This window comes from Apteryx rowi, unplaced genomic scaffold, assembly GCF_003343035.1.
Source record: "Apteryx rowi isolate R43461 unplaced genomic scaffold, aptRow1 scaffold_337, whole genome shotgun sequence".
NCBI classification, from domain to species: Eukaryota; Metazoa; Chordata; class Aves; order Apterygiformes; family Apterygidae; genus Apteryx; species Apteryx rowi.
Window position 1 is genome coordinate 937,503 of NW_020449830.1, and position 6,000 is coordinate 943,502.

The window sequence follows — 6,000 nt, forward strand, 5'->3', positions numbered from 1 at the left end:
CTCATCGCTGACATTGTAATGCTGAAACTATGACAACAATATACTATTCACAGGATCACTTATTTAATGATAAGCGGTCTGGCTCACTGGGCAACTAACAGCTCTGGAAACACTCTGTACATTCAGAAAATTAATATGTTAATAAGGGCCGTAATTTCCATTATCTGGAACTGCAGCTACTTTGAAAAGATCCTTAAATCACAAATTTATCTGAAAACATGGGTTTAAAGTCTTTTTCCATTCCCAACTTCTAGCGCAGAAACTGGCTTCACCCACTCAAAAAAAAAAAAAAAAATCTAAAGACCCCCGAAACCCTTGCAAGAAGCATTRAAATGTGAGAGCTGTCAACTTCCATGGAAATCACAACAACAAAGCAACACAGAGAGCCGCACTATACAGAGCATAATCTTTGCCAGAAAACCAAGTGTTTACTGATGCTAACAGAGTAGCTAAAGACCAAGCACAGGGAAATACTTGTTAGGGCACTGAATTGCAATGCAGGAGAAGCGAGTTCCTTCCCCAACTCTGCCACAGGCCTCCTGGCTGCTTTCTGAGCAAGCCATGTAAACGTGTCCATACTTTTGCCTATTAAAAAAAAGGGAGTTTCCTAAGTATATTTCTTTAGCCCAAATGAATATTGTTAGAAAACCTAAATTAATGCTTGTAAGGCAATTCAAGTTTGTAGTAAGAGGAGACTAACAAATACTTAAAATGCCATAGATGTCTAAGAATATGCACACAAAAAACTATCATTCCTTCCAGGGCAAAAAAAAAATCGGTTCATTCTGGTTGCTCTCTGATCTGAGCTACTTGGCAAAAAAGCAATACGCCACTTCTCTAGCAAGATTAAAGAACTATGCACAAACCAGCCACGTGTTTACCAAAATGACTTCAAAATAAGTATTTACAAAGTTGTTTTTTTCTGATGGTAAAATAAGTAACATCATCTAAAACTGCACGCAGATCGCTTAAAATTTTAATTCACACACATACAATCGCCATGCACACACACAACTTCATCTAGTCCAGCAGCTTGGAAATTCAATGTACTCAGTGCAGCTGGCCCAGACAGGGTGGCAAGTAAAATCTAGCCCATCAAAATGTAGTGCTATCACCTGCTGAGCAATAAAGTGCTTTTATAAAGATGAGCAATTTGACCCAGATGTAAAGTTACAGGAGAGAGAGCTGGGTGTGTGTGTGTGGGGGTGAAATCCAACTGGAATTACAAGGAAAAGACACAAAGAAATAACAAGGAGACATGCTACAGTAGGAAAGAGACAGTTCAGCTTCATCTAACAGCATCAGGAGGGGAAAAAAAAAAGAGTAAGATGGAGAAATATGACGGATATCCACAGGAAAGAAAATAATGAGACACAATTAGGAAATCAGGAGAGTGTAAACAAACCCTGAATATCCTAGAAAGCACAGAAATAGAAGAGACTCTAAGAAGCCAAGAAGCCATCCACTTCATYCCTCAACTCGGGAGCACCACTCACATTTCTGGAAAAAGGAGGAAAAAAAAAAAAAAAGGAGAAAAGGAAGATAGGAGAAATGGGGAACCAGAATTCCAAAAGAACAGCTGGCTGGACTGGACTGTACTGCATTAATCTCGCCATTTAGCTTATTCTTACAATTAGCTTGCTCATCATGAGCAACCCTGAGCTATGAGTCATGACTGGGGCGGGAAGCTTTCCAATACATTAGGCCAATAGTTACGTTCATGTAGAGGTGCAAAATACAGTGAAAATTGCCTTGTTCCATTTTACATAATAGCAAGCACAATTCTTCTCTCACTGTTGCATGAGTTTTATTTAATGCGACATATCTCCACTGACATAACAAGAAATATTTTGGATCCAAACTATTTGTGAGGAGAGAGATAACGCTGGCGGTGGTGCTAGAAGAGAGATTACAGAGAAATTCCTTGCCTCAGAGGTACACGTAAGCAGCAACACCTGAACTCTGCCAGGGTGGTGTAAGCACAAACCAGGACCAAACATGAGGTATAATGTCAAAAGCAGAAGTGTTAGTTTTTGAACTGGCCAAAATAGGAATGTCCAAAATAAATACCACGCTATTAGTCTACATTTCCAATTGAATTCACCATTCTTTGCCATCCGCTATTCTGCGCATTACACAAAAATTTAACATAAAGCAGGTGAAATGCAGGCAGCTTGCCCAGTTTTCCACTTGTTCTAGTTTTTGATTTAAAGATTAAATTACTTCATTAGTTCTGTATATCCTAAATCCTGTGACGTCTGAATGTGAGTTTTCTGACACAGACAGACTAGTGTGCAAGAAATATTAGTATTTTAGTGTTCTATGGAAAACAGCTCTCTTCAGGCTTTTTTAAAATAAGGTTTCCATATAATATGCTAAGTATATGCATACATATGCATAATAAAAACTTTTTTTTTTAGGCTAGACATGCAGTTTCACAAAGTAACCTGCTTAACTGTGTGGACTAGGCACAAAATAATACCAAGAAGTTGCTTGACTTCTTCTTCACCTGATGGTTTGCTTTCCTGAGTTCTGCATGTAAATGTTACTGATGTTTCACAGCCTTTTTCTGAAGTCACTCCAAAGCAGGTGCCACTAGCGTGTGTGCCTGTATTTGCTAAGTATTATTGTAAGGGCCTGTGAGATAGGGAAGGAAGGTGAAGCACAGAAAATAAAGGTCCTACTCATACACACATCTTGTTTAATATAGAGACTTTTCCTGAATCAGGGCCTAACTGCTTTGCCCAGGACTACCCAGAAAGTTTTTCTGTACTCAGACAAAAAAGCACAGAGAACCAAGCCCCTGGTTTCAGGGAGAGATGAAGTTGCTTTCAGTGACAGGTGAAGATGCTCTGCATTTTGCAGGGTCCCTAACAAAGCAGAACAGAATTGACCCTAAAAGTCCTCATTTTAGGCTTGATTCCTCTATGCCACTTAAGACAGACATATGTCAATTATGCCAAATTATGGTCAACAAATTCATGAACCAGATATTCAAGAAACACAGAGACAGAGGCCTACTTCTGCTCTCACTAATGAAATGAGTGCAGGTGCAGACACCAAGGCACTAGGAAACATTTCTCTCTTCTAGCACCCATTGCACAATTACAGAAGAACAAATTCTCACTTCTGGTGCTGCTACTGCTTTTCTTAAATTCACCTTCATCTTCTAAAATTAATGTTAATTAAATGAAGCACTATGAAGCTCCATAAATCTTCACAAAACTCATGCCTAGCAATTAGTAATAATAAAATTCTTGGTAGAGAAGTCTACAACTATTCTTGAAATTGAGAAATGGGAAAAACCCTGTAGCACCAAGACAAACTACATTTTTTCCTTTATCATTTAAACAAAAATACAGTATCCTACTTTTAAATGTGCAGTTGTCAAGCAGCTGTGTCAGGAAATATATGTTGTCAAATTATCTGCATAAGACACACAGCAGTGTCATCTTGTCTTCTACTCTGTACCAAATAATACATTAAATTTGGTCATTGTTTAACAAAGGAAACTCTTAACAGAGCTATTAATGATTTACATAGATACAAAACAGCTCTGCCTAAACTTTGTCTAAAATTGTAAAGCCACAGTCATTTTAACCTCTTGCTTTCATAACTGCAAGCTAACCCAATCAATAAGCTAGACATTTATACAGCATTTCTCCTCCCATACAAAGGAATGTACTTGTGCCATAGTCCCCTTAAATTAAACGTTCCCCTGACGAGTTCCATAGGTACAGGTCACCTTTGGATCCACAAGAGAATCAACAATAGATGAAGCTGTCTTCTTGCCACATTTTCCTGGTCCTAGTGGATTTCTTCACCAAATGAGTAAAACCTAGTTAGGAACCAAATACCCACCCGTTTCCAGTGCTAAGGCTAGTAATTCCGGGAATTCAGAACTGTTCCAGCGAAACCATCAACAACAGCGTGGACTTTGCCAGACTGAGAATTTTGAAATTCCAAGAAAACACAACAGTATTTTAACTCTTAACTGAATTAAGATAAAACATACAGTCTTTCCTTGTTAATGTATAGGACAAGGACAGCTTTGCAATCAGGTTCAGCAGGAGCAGATTAGCACCCACATTCGGCACTATATGCGATTCTAGGTGCCTCTAATCTTAAGACTAAATTCTCCTCCTTATGCCAGGTCAGAAACAAGGTGACTGAAGTTAATGCAGCTACTCTAATTATTCTGTTCATATATGTGTTATCAGAGTCTGGCCATGCAATCCACTTCAAGTTTAAAGTGATAAAACTGACTATATAGATATCATGGACCTCTGGTTAATAAAGCACCTGAAACTTCAGTGAATCTCTCAGGATTCTACCAGTTTTCATCTGAGATGCATTAATAATATGGATTCTTGTTGAAAACTGAAACATTTTAATGAATCTTTTGATACCTAGCAATCAAGATGGGTCTTTCAATCAACATTTCATTTGAGAAGTGATGGTTACTCTTCCAAACACATATGTAAATCTGCATCCCAGATCTCTTCCTCATCAGAATTTTGGAGAACAGCTATATTACTAAATCAAATCTTTATAAGGACGTATAGGGAAGACACATTATATCTATTGCTTTTCTTTAAAAGGTTAGTTTAAAAAGTCATAATCAAATAGACTAATTTTGATCAGAGATTAATCATCTTACAACAAAGCAGCAAGCTATATTATGCTCTGCAAGTTAAAGAAATAACCGTTCGCACAGAGTTTTTATTAATACAGCACTAGCAGTGACATTTTCCCTTCATCCATCACTCCCTGTTCTGACTAACTTTTGAGTCACGCCCTGGAAGACCTCCCATTAAAAACAGAAACTAAGGAAATTAAACATATCAAAACTACTGTAGTCTATCAACATGGACTTTAAAACTGTTTTCTATTTAGTTGACAATGAATTTATGACATAAATATTATAACTAAAAATGAAACAGAAAAGCTTCTGAACCAATCACATCCTTTTTTCAATATGCACATAGTGTGAAGTAGAGCAGCAAATTGCTATGAGTAGACAGTGCAGCTCTTAAAACTTGCCCAGCTTCTCCTCGGAAAAAAAGAGACCACTTGGGACTTCACCTTGGTGCTGCTTTTAGTGTTTAATTAGTGGCCCGACTAATTTGCTACTTTATATGCTTTATTTATTTATTCTTTTTCTTTTAAGAACCCCAAGTCCACAGGTGATTTACACTAGGGTGATTACCATGGGTCCGTTAGAGCTATTAAATAGGTGTCTGTCACCAAAAGGCACTAGAAACTTTAAACAGCAGCCGACATGCATGCCCACGACCTCAGCAAGCACTCAGGGGCGGTGGAGGGTCTCGGAGGAATCTCCAGATGTCAGAGGGGCCCATCCAGCACCGCGGTCTACTGACTAAGTCTTAAAAAAAAAATTGGCATTTTTAATTTGAGAATGCCAACGGGTTTTGGTTCCCCCCCCCCTCTACCACGACCAGGCAACGGGGGTAAGGAGCTGAAGGCCGAATAAGCCTTTCGAAGGCTTCTGGCAGCTGCATATTGCCACACACCCAGACGGGCGCACGCACGAGAGGCCGGAGGCCGCGGGCTGCCCCCGCCGCCGCGGCCCCGCGCACCTCCTGGCTGCCCCCGCCGCCGCGGCCCCGCCGGCGGCTCCCAAACCCCACGCGGGACGGGGCCGCGCGCAAGGGGCAGCGGTGCCAGCTGCAAATAACGCGGCCTCGCCTCTGCGCCGGGCCAGAGAGCACCCGACCAAGGCAGAGGTTGCAAAACAAACCAACCAACCAAACAAAAAAACACAAGAAAACCCACAAACACTTTTCCAAGTGCTGGTCTTGACTACCGACCAACCGCAGCAGGGTTACTGCAGAAAGCGACAGGGCAAAGCAAGCAGCGCTCCTTCCACGGAGGGGGGAGGCACCCCAAAGCAAATCCTTGCTCCGCTTTCTGCCCCGGCAGGGCCTGCCCTGCCCTCGCCCGGCCCGGGGGGCGCCTTACCCGCTGGGGGGCTTCCCG

At 40.9% G+C, this 6,000-nt stretch overlaps 1 protein-coding gene across 1 annotated transcript in view; it reads right to left on the reverse strand.

Annotated features, from left to right (window-relative positions):
* Positions 1-5,994, reverse strand: part of COBL (cordon-bleu WH2 repeat protein) — a 160,640-nt gene extending 154,646 nt beyond the window's left edge. Inside the window, exon 1 of the mRNA XM_026072101.1 lies at positions 5,983-5,994. The gene's annotated coding sequence lies outside the window, so the exon portion shown is untranslated. The remainder of the gene's footprint in view (positions 1-5,982) is intronic.
* Positions 5,995-6,000: the final 6 nt, after the last annotated feature.